Source organism: Felis catus, chromosome B2 (assembly GCF_018350175.1).
Source record: "Felis catus isolate Fca126 chromosome B2, F.catus_Fca126_mat1.0, whole genome shotgun sequence".
NCBI classification, from domain to species: domain Eukaryota; kingdom Metazoa; phylum Chordata; class Mammalia; order Carnivora; family Felidae; genus Felis; species Felis catus.
The window spans coordinates 35,406,864-35,417,960 of record NC_058372.1 but is presented as its reverse complement, the minus strand read 5'-3'; the positions used below and the strand labels follow the sequence as shown (position 1 = coordinate 35,417,960).

At 47.1% G+C, this 11,097-nt stretch overlaps 1 long non-coding RNA gene across 3 annotated transcripts; it reads right to left on the bottom strand.

The window, feature by feature from the left end:
* Positions 1-8,345: 8,345 nt before the first annotated feature.
* LOC102902462 lies at positions 8,346-9,778 on the bottom strand. 3 transcript variants are annotated; one of them, XR_440290.3, is made up of 3 exons: positions 9,612-9,778; positions 8,896-9,040; positions 8,346-8,799 (listed from the first exon to the last, which is right to left on the bottom strand). It is a non-coding gene; the product is annotated as an uncharacterized LOC102902462 (long non-coding RNA). The 3 variants fall into 3 exon arrangements; XR_006598653.1 differs by having other exon boundaries at positions 8,346-8,783; XR_002742608.2 differs by having other exon boundaries at positions 8,346-8,705.
* Positions 9,779-11,097: the final 1,319 nt, after the last annotated feature.

The window sequence follows — 11,097 nt, the reverse complement described above, 5'->3', positions numbered from 1 at the left end:
GATTTGAATAGACATTCCTCTAAAGATATACAGGTGAGCCAAAAGCACATGAAAAGATGCTCAATGTCTAGTCATTAGGGAAATGCAAGTCAAAACCACAGTGATGGGGCACCCGGGTGGCTCAGTCGGTTAAGCATCCAACTCTTAGTTTTGGCTAAGGTCATGATCTCATGGTTCTTGAGATGGAGTCCCACGTCGGGCTTTGGGATGACAGCACAGAGCCTGCTTGGGATTTCTCTCTCTCCTTCCCTCTCTGCCATTCTCTCTCTGCTGCTTTCCCACGTGTGTGTGCATGCCTGCGCTCTTTCTCTCTCTAAATAAATAATTAAATAAACTTAAACACACATACACACACACACACACAATGAGATATCACTTCACACCCATTAGGATGGCTGTTATAACAACAAAACAACACTCCTCTGAAAATACCAAGTGCTGGCAAAGATATAGTGAAATCGGAACGCTTGTGCGTTGCTCCTGACAACGTAAAATGGTGCAGCCACGTGGAAGACAGTATGGTGGTTACCCAGAAAAACGAAACAGAATAACATTATGATCCAGCAATTCCACTTCTGAGTATATATCCAAAAGAATTTAAAGCAGAGATTTGAACAGATATTGGCACATCAGTGTTCATAGCAACGCTATTCACGACAGTTAAAAGATGGAAACAACCCAAATGCCCATTAAAGAACAACTGATAGGGGTGCCTGAGTGGCTCAGTCGGTTGGGTGTCCGACTTCAGCTCAGGGCGTGATCTCACGGTCCATGGGTTCGAGCCTCGTGTCGGGCTCTGTGCTGACAGCTCAGAGCCTGGAGCCTGCTTTGGATTCTGTGTCTCCCTCTCTCTGTCCCTCCCCTGCCCATTCTCTGTCCCTGTCTCTCTCGAAAATAAATAAACATTAAAAAAAAAATTTAAAGAACAACTGATAAACAAAATGTGGTATATACATACAATGAAATATTATCCAGCCTTAAAAAGGAAGGATATCTATTGGGCACCTGGGGGCTCAGTCAGTTAAGCCTCCGACTCGATCTCAACTCAGGTCTTGATCTCAGAGTCGTGAGTTCAAGCCCTTTGTCGGGCTCCATGCTGGGTGTGGGGCCAACTTAAAAAAAAAAAAACAAAAGGAGTGGATGAACCTTGAAGACATTCTGCTAAGTGAAATAAGCCAGACACAAAAAGATAACTATTGTATGATTCCACTTATATGAGGGACATAGACTAGTCAAATTCATAGAGACAGAAAGTAGAACAGTAGTTTCCAGCGGCCAGGAGGAGAGGGAAATGAAGAGTTATTTTTTTTAATGCATACAGTTTCAGTTTGGCAAGATGAAAAAGTTCTGAAACTGGATGTGGTGATGGTTGCAGAGTGTGTGAATGTGCTTTAATGCCACTGAACTGCCCACATGAAAATGGGCAAGAGTAAACTTTGTTATGTTATGTGTATTTTACCACAAACAAAACTTGGTATTTTATTTCATTTATTTATTTATTTATTTTAAACATTTTTTATTTATTTTTGAGACAGAGAGAGACAGAGCATGAACGGGGCAGGGGCAGAGAGAGAGGGAGACACAGAATCGGAAGCAGGCTCCAGGCTCTGAGCCGTCAGCCCAGAGCCCGACGCGGGGCTCGAACTCATGGACCGCGAGATCGTGACCTGAGCTGAAGTCGGACGCTTAACCGACTGAGCCACCCAGGCGCCCTATTTTTTAAAGTTTATTTATTTATTTTAAGAAAGAGAGTGTGAGTGCGTGTGAGGGGAAGGGGGAGAGAGAGAGAGAAAGAGAGAGAGAATCCTAAGCAGCACAGAGCCCAACGCAGGGCTCAATCTCACAGACCTGTGAGATCATGATGTGACCCAAAATCAAGAGTTGAACGCTTAACTTAGGTGCCCCAAAACTTAGGAATTCTTAAACTGGTCCAAAGTAGGATGGATATTGAGTAGTGGTGGTGGTGGTGGGAGTAGTCTCAGCAGAAATAAGGGAAAATCATGTCTGGAGGGAGCTTTCACAACCCAGGCCACTTGGGTCATCCACGAGGGAAAACAAACCCCCGCTTTAGCGCACAATCAGAAATTATAAAACACACAGGGAACTGAGCTATGGTGAGCAGCAGCATACAACACAAATGGGAGGGTTTCTGTCCCCCAAATTTGAGATAATAGAACAGTCTGGAAGACTTTCAAATAGCTATGCTTAAGATGATTAAGGAAAGAAATAGGTTGCTGGAAAAAGGAGAAGCCAGGTTTAGGAAGTAGAGTGAAGTGTGAGAATTTGAAGAGTTGAGGAAAGTGGGTCAGTCTGTCGGGAGGAGGAGGGAGTGGAGGAGAGAAGGGTACGAATCACCAGATTCCACCACAGCCCGCCCGAAAGGCAGCTCTCCCAGGGGGTTTAGCTGATAAAGCTGTGCGATGGTATCTTTCCTCTAGGGACAGGAGAATGTGGCAAGTCCCTGAAAGCTGCTTGGGCTTGAGATAGAAATAAGGGGACTTAGAAGAAAACTTCCCAGGGAGTAAAGTGCTCAAGACCCCGCCTGGGAGGGGCTGGACAGAAGTGGGAAGGACACAGTTCTCAGACACTGCCTGGGTGGAAGCAGGCACCACACTCGGGCTGCCCTGCGTGACGGGGAAAAACAGCTTTGTAGCACAATGGGCAGCATTAGTTCACTCGTCATTCATTCATTCATTCACTCAACAAAGATTTGCAGCGTTTCCCCACTGGGCCAGGTGCTGAGCTGGGTGAGAAAGATAGACCCAGTCCCCACTGTCATGACACAGGAGATGCACCAGGAAACATGGATAGTGTTGCGGGTAAGAGTGTGGGGCTTTCCAGGTCGGTGACCTTGGGCAAGCTATTTCCCTGCTTGTTAGCCTCAGTTTCCTCATCTGTGAATTGGGTTTAGAACAGAACCTACCCCATAGGATGGTTGTCAGCATTAAGTGAGTTGATACATGGGTAGGGCTTGGGATAGTGCCTCGCACATTCTAAGTGCTCATTGAGTTAGCCAATATGAATGTATCTATTATTATTATTATTATTATTATTATTATTATTTATTATTATTATTACAGGTGGGAGAATTAACAGGGCCTCCAGTTGTAGCAGGAAAAAAAAATACAGCAGCCTAGCCTGCCTTTTCCCCTGAGCAGCTGCATGGGGAGGACACGGGGGCAGGGGCGCTGGTGTGAGTTGCGGGGGGGGGGGGGGGCGAGGGGGACAGAAAAAGAGGAGCCTGATTTGCCGGAGAGGGGAGGTTGAGATGGGAACAAGGGCTGGGAGGCTGACCACGGCCAGTCTCCGTGCCTGGGGACAAGGGCGTGCCGCTCGAAAGGCCCATTCTGCAGGTGCACATTCCCAAGTGGTTCTCGGAGCCCCTGCCACGTGGGCGATCTTATTTATCCAGAGGACAGCTCTGAGGTGGGTCTCAAAATCACCGCACACAAGGAACCTTGCTCAGAGAGATAATGTCCTTACAAGTGGGGGGCGGGACCAGAGCCTGGGACCTGCCGCTAGGGGGAGCTGGAGAGCGGGAGAGCAGGAGAGTCAGAGGCTGAGGGCCAGCAGCCAGGAGAGTAGAGTGGAAGACAGGAGGTGAAGTTCCAGGAAGTGGATAGGGAAGGAGAGGGGGTGGGAGAGGTGACAGAATCAGGCACGTGGAGGATTGGCTGCGGGGTACATCAGCTGTGTTTTTATCTATAAACCATGATTGGGAGGAAATACGTATTTTCTTCATTGCTTTTAAGTTTTCATGGATATAAGAGGGAGGGAGCCAAAGCACAAGAGACTCTTAAAAACCGAGAACAAACTGAGGGTTGATGGAGTGGGGGAGGGAAGGGAGGGTGGGTGATGGGCATTGAGGAGGGCACCTGTTGGGATGAGCACTGGGTGGTGTATGGAACCCAATTTGACAATAAATTTCATATTTAAAAAATAAATAAATAAATAAATAAATAAATAAATAAATACCAAACTGTTAGCTCTGTATGGCTAACTTGTGGACAGAATATCAAGCACTTTCTCAAGGGAATATTAGAAATACAAAGAATATTGTTCTAAGATAGCATCATTTAGACTTCTTTATGGAATTAATTGAGTTTCCACTGTTCTAAACTTGACGGAGGAAATCTTTCCTGGTAGGTGGCTAACACTTGTCCGGTATGTTTTAAATTTTTTTTTTTAACGTTTATTTATTTTTGAGACAGAGAGAGACAGAGCATGAACGGGGGAGGGTCACAGAGAGAGGGAGACACAGAATCTGAAACAGGCTCCAGGCTCCGAGCTGTCGGCACAGAGCCCGACGCGGGGCTCGAACCCTCGGACCGTGAGATCATGACCTGAGCCGAAGTCGGATGCTTAACCGACCGAGCCACCCAGGCGCCCCATTGTCTGGTATGTTTTAAAAGGAAGTCTATGTGTCTCCTGTCACCTGGGCTTATTTTACCAAAGAGAAAATAGTGTGAGCTAACCTTTGGAAAACCTCTAGATTTCTATTTCTTTTCCAAGGAGTTTTCCGCGGTTTGTGAAAAGGAAAACTAAAGAGCCCAAGTCACTTATGTGTTTTAAATAAATAAGTAAATAAAATAAATCAAAAAAATTTTTCATTAATGTAAATTTATACATATATTTATTTCTAAGTAGAAATGTATATAAATATAAATTTATTATTATTTCTTTATTATTATGGGGTTATTATCCACACATATTTTAAATCAAGTTTCGTTTCATAGAGCGGTGTCACTCCACCGCGAAAAAGTTAAGCCAAAGAGGGGGAAAAAATTCCACCTCTAGTATTTTCTTTTTATCTCTGAGCAGGTGATACTCAAAGTGTGGTCCATGGCCTGATGCCATGGCACCAGATGTTTGTTACAGCTCCTCAGCACAACACGTGCAGAAGACAAGAGTGAGCATTGAGAAGCTCCTACAGCAGTGTAGCTGTTCTATGCCTGTGGAATCTGTGATTTATTTATTTTTTTGAAGTTTATTTATTTATTTTTGAGAACGAGACAGTGTAAGCCTGCGTGGGGGAGGGGCAGAGGGAGAGGGAGAGAGAGATTCCTAAAGGGAGTGCGGAGCCCAGTGCGGGGCTTGAACACACGAACCATGAGAACATGACTCGAGCCTAAATCAGGAGTTGGACACTTAATGGACTGAACCCCCTAGACGCCCCTGGAATTTGTGATTTCAAAATCGGGGCTTGTGGGGCATGTGGGTGGCTCATTTGGTTAAGTGTCCAACCCTTGATCTTGGCTCAGGTCTTGATCACACGGTTGTGAGTTCAAGCTCCTCTTTGGGCTCCATGTGTGAAGCCTATTTAAAAAAAAAGAAAAAACTAAACTAAAAATTGGGGCTTGTATTTTGTATATCTTTTTTATTTCATTTTTCTTAAAAAAAATATTTATTTATTTATTTTGAGTGGGGGTGGAGAGAGAGGGAATCTCCAGCAAGGCTCCACAACGTCAGCGCAGAGCCCAACATGGGGCTCGATCTCACAAACCTTGAGATCATGATCTGAGCCAATATCGAGACTCAGGTGCTTCTCTGTCTGAGCCACCCTGGGGGCCCCCATTTCATTTTTCTAATTATTTTTATCTTGAAATACTCATAGACTCAAAGAGTCACAACAAGAACATAAAGTTCCGTGAATCCTTTGCTTAGTTCCCCCTAATGGTGACACCTTCTATAACTGTGGCACTATATCAAAGCCAGGAAGCTGATGTTAGTACAGTACAGTTAACTGAATTACAGACTTTAGTCAGATGTCACTTATCTGTGAACGTGTGTACGTGTCTGTGTGGGTAGTTCTGTGCAACTTGATCTCAGATCGTGTAGACCTCCCGACAACCAAGACAGAATTTAAAGCAACCCTCTCCTGCTACCCCTCTCAAGTCACACACTGCCACCTCTAACGCTGTCCCTGGCAACGGTCTCCATATGTCCCCATGGCTATAGTTTTATCATTTTAAGAATTTGTAAGTGGAATCATACAGCAGGTAGACTTTGGAGATTGACTATTTCACTGAGCGTCAATGCCTTTGGGATCCATCCACATTGTTGCAAGTATCAATGGCTTGCTCCATCATATGGCTGAACAGTAGTCTGTGGTCTAGAAGTACATGGTTTAACTTTTCACGGGCTGAAAAACAGTTGAGTTGTTTCCATGTTTGGGTTATTATGAATAAGGCTGCTATGAGCATCGTGTACAGATTTTTGTGCAAACATGAGTTTTCGTTTCTTTGAGATAAATGCACAAGGCCGTGATCGCTGAGACTTACGGTAAGTACACATTTACTGTGACACTTGATTTCGACTCTCACGGTTGGTGAGATCAGGGCCTGCGTCGGGCTCTGTGCTGAGTGCAGAGCCTGCTTGGGATTCTCTCTCTCTCTCTCTCTGTCCCAACCCCACGACTCACTTTCTCTCACCTTCTCTCAAAATAAATAAACATTAAAAAAAACTGGGGCACCTGGGTGGCTCGGTCGTTTAAGTGTCTGACTTCAGCTCAGGTCAGGATCTCATGGTTAGTGAGTTCTTCTGTCCCCCCCCCCCTCAAAAATAAATTTAAAAAAAATTAAAAAAATAAGTAAATGATTTAAAAAAACCCTTTCACACTGTTCTCAAGCTGCAGTGTATGAGGGACCCAGCTCCTCACATCCTTGTCAGCATTTGTAGTTAACTCTATTTTTTATTTTAGCCACTGTTGTGAGTTGAACGTGCCCCTCCCCCCCAAAGGTATGTTCAAGTCCTAACCCCCAGGAGGGGGTGAATGTGAATGTGAGCTTATCTGGAAATAAGGTCTTTGCAGATATAATCAAATTAAGGAGCAGTCATACAGGATTAGGGTGTGCCCTAAATCCAGTCACTGGTGTCCTTCCAAGAAGGCCATGCCAAGGCACAGACAACACAGGGAAGAAAGCCATGTGACAAAAGAGGCACAGTGATACAGCTACAAGCCAGGGAACACAAGGATTGTTAGCAGCCCCAAAAGGCTGGAAAAGCAAGGAAGAATTCTTCCCTAGAGCCTTCAGAGGGAGCCCAGCCAACACTTTGATCTCAGACTTCTAGCCTCCAGAACTGTGAGGGAATACATTTCTGTTGTTTGCAGCCGCCCGGTTTGTGGTGATTCGTTATGCAGCCCTAGGACACCCCTGCACCCATTCCAGCAGGTGCTGGTGAGGCCTCAGTGAGGATCTCATTTGCATTTCCTTTTTTTTTTTTTTAATTTTCAAAGTTTATTTATTTATTACTTGTGAGAGAGAGAGAGGGAGCACGAGTCGGGTAGGGGCAGAGAGCGGAAGAGAGAGAATCCCAAGCGGGCTCTGTGCTATCCGAGCAGAGCCCGACCCGGGGCTCGAAATTACAAACCGTGAGATCATGACCTGAGCTGAAACTAAGAGTCGGACTGAGCCACCCAGATGCCCCCTCATTTGCATTTCTTGGTGGATAATGATAGCGAACATGATTTTAGGTGCTTCCTTGCCATCCTCTTTGGTAAAGGGTCTGTTCGTGTCCAATGCCCATTTCCAGCTTGGATTGGTTTGGGTTTTTTCACTGTTGGATTTTGAGAGTTTTTATTTTTTTAAAAAATTTTTTTCAACGTTTATTTATTTTTGGGACAGAGAGAGACAGAGCATGAACGGGGGAGGGGCAGAGAGAGAGGGAGACACAGAATCGGAAACAGGCTCCAGGCTCTGAGCCATCAGCCCAGAGCCTGACGCGGGGCTCGAACTCCCAGACCGCGAGATCGTGACCTGGCTGAAGTCGGACGCTTAACCGACTGCGCCACCCAGGCGCCCCGAGAGAGTTTTTAAAAGTATCGGTCCTTTGATAGATGTGTGTTTGGCATTTGTTTTTATGGTATTTCACCAAACTGTTGGTTCGTGGTGGACTGGAAATTTTACAAAAACAAACTGGTCCTTCACCTCCGATGGTTTGAGAAGCACAGCCTTGGTATGTTTCCCTTCTCTTTCCTTAAGGCAACAGCACACATACAGTGTTGCCTCCTGACGTTTTCCCCCAGATACTTTGCTGTAAATAATTTCTCAGCTTGCTCTGTATCTTTATGATTACCATTTTCAGTGTTTGCAAAATATGCTGGAGAAGGACCGTGCTGCAGCTTACCCAGTCAGGTGTCAAGGTGAGACCACTGGGAGACTCAGGGACAGCTGCAAGCGACTCACCTTTGGGCACGGGGCTTTTTCTTATTTATTTATCTTTATAAATAACTGTTTTGTTTTAATTTTTTAAATGTTTGCTTATTTTTGAGAGAGAGAGAGTGACAGAGCGTGAGTTGGGGAGGGGCAGAGAGAGAGGGAGATACAGAATCCAAAGCAGGCTCCAGGCTCCGAGCAGGCAGCACAGAGCCCAACGTGGGGCTCGAACAGACGAGCCATGAGATCATGACCTGAGCTGAAGTCGGACGCTGAACTGACTTGAGCCACCCAGGCGCCTCTTTTTCTTAGATTTTGGATGTTATGTTTTAGTTCCCATTCTCACCAGCGTAGCTTGGCTTGCTCTTTTATTAGGATTCCGGGTGCTGGTTGCCACATTCCTTATCCGCATGAAAACAAAAGGTCCCTGGTGCTGAATGGCTTTCATAGTCCCAGCCGCCAGACGGTACAGCAAGAGCAGAACTTGACCTTCGCTTCATCCCAGTGGCTCCAAAGCAGGGGTAGCAGTCGGTGAGAAAGACACAGATCCTTTGAAAGGACAGACACGTGCCTCAAAGAGCATCAGGGAACCGTGTACTAAGGGTCAAAGCCAGCCTGCTCAAAATGCTGAAAATGGATGGTCCTGGATAAGGGGATCACAGAGAAGATGCCAGGCCTCCTTCCCTCACACCCAATCTGATTTATGCCCCTCCCCCTGCACCCCAGGCCACCCGCTCACCTGGAAACCGCCGTCCTGGTTTTTCAGACCCGTGTTTTGGGCGACTGCCAACACGCTATCTCCTTCCCTTCTCCTCCTTCTGGTCCTGAATCAAAGAGTCGCCCCTCTTTTGGTCTCCCTCATCTTGCTCCTCACTCTCTTCAGCCTGAAGCAAGGGATGTGACATCTGCAGCTTGTCACGAACCCCCCCCCCCCCGGGCAGATTCACCCGAGCCCCTCCAAGGCCCCTCTACCTAGTGCTGTTGGGAAGTGAACTGAGTCAGGAGTGGCTGCATCCAGAGTCAAGTCTCTACTGCCATTATGGTGCTTTTGTGGGGGGGCGTGGGGGGCAGCTCTGGAAGCCAATTTCATCCCCCCGTACTTTCCCAGCTTGTGGAATAACTTCCTGCCTTTGCCTCCCCTTACCCCCAAATCCTGGGCCCTCACACCTCCTTCCTGTCATTCTGCCACAAACTAAAAATGATACCTCTGTGTGGAAACCCTTAGCGTTCTTTCTTTCTGAAGCAGTTTCGAGGACCCTTCTCCTCAGTCTTCCCCCTAAGATGGTGGGGAGTGTGGGTGTCCCCGGGGAAGGGAGCCACCACGGGAGGGCCACCTGGCTCCTGGGAGCTGGTGGGTCTGAATTCCTGAGGGCACGGGCCTCATCACCTAGAACCCACAGTATCTGCACCTCTAGGACTCTCTGGGAAGACCGCCTTCTTCATACGATGAGTTACCTTTGTGATTCTGGGTCCTGCCTTCAGAAGGACAGGGCCCAGGAGGCACCTGGGTGGCTCACTTGGTTGAATGTCCGACTTTTGGTTTCAGCTCAGGTCATGATCTCGTGGTTTTTGGAATGGAGCCCCACATCAGGTTCCACAATGACAGCACGGAGCCTGCTTGGGATTCTCTTTCCCTCTCTCTCTGCTACTCCCCTGTTTGCATGTGCTTTCTCTCTCTCTCTCAAAATAAATAAACATAAAAAATGATAATAAATAAAAACAGACACTTGAATGACCGAATTCACTTAAAAATAATGGCAGGGGGCACCTGGGTGGCTCAGTCAGTTGGGCATCTGACGTCGGCTCAGGTCATGATCTCACAGCTTGTGGGTTCGAGCCCCGCGTCAGGCTCTGTGCTGACAGCTCAGAGCCTGGAGCCTGTTTCGGATTCTGTGTCTCCCTCTCTCTCTGCCCTTCCCCCACTTGTACACGCATGCGCTCTCTCTCTCTCTCTCTCTCTCTCTCTCTCAAAAATAAACATTAAAAAAATAAGGGGCGCCTGGGTGGCGCAGTTGGTTAAACGTCCGACTTCAGCCAGGTCACGATCTCGCGGTCCGGGAGTTCGAGCCCCGCGTCGGGCTCTGGGCTGATGGCTCAGAGCCTGGAGCCTGTTTCCGATTCTGTGTCTCCCTCTCTCTCTCTGCCCTTCCCCCACTTGCACACGCATGTGCTCTCTCTCTCTCTCTCTCTCAAAAATAAACATTAAAAAAATAAGAATGGCAGTCTCAAAACTTGCCTCTACAGATAGGACTGATATGTTAAATATAGTGCCCGCCCCCGTGTGAGGGCAGAAGCAGGTCGGAGCCACCCAGGCTCTAATCTTGTCATTCACTAGCTGGGCAAGTCATTTACCCCTCAAACCTCACTTCATGCATATGTAAATGAGATAACACGAACCTTAGAGAATTTCTGGGGGGATTCAACAAAATGAAGGCCAGGGCACCTGGGTGGCTCAGTCTGTTAAGCATCTGACTTTGGCTCAGGTCATGATCTCATGGTTTGTGAGCTCCAGCTCCGTTTTGGGTGACCCCGATTCTCTCTCTCTCTCTCCCTCTCACTCACTTGTACCCTCTGTCTCTCTCTCAAAAACAAATAGTAAAATAAACAAACAAACAAATAAATAAAATGAAGGCCAAACACTTGGCACTTGGTAAACAGGAACTGTTTTGAATAGGTGGAAAGAGGCAGGAGTTTCCCAGGGGCTGAATAGGATCTGCTACTCTCCTGGTCTGAAGTTGCATGGCTCAGGGAAAGGGGGCTGGGGGGCTCTGAGGAGAGGGCATCACCCCCAGGAGGGGACCACAGCGTATTACCCCAAAGAGGAAAGCTTAGCTGCCTAGCTGACACCGAATGTTAACCCGGCCCCAGCTTTTTGCAAGACCCACAGAGGCTTCCTCTCTGTGCCCCCCCCCCGCCCCCCCCCCCAAAAAAAACAAGCTCA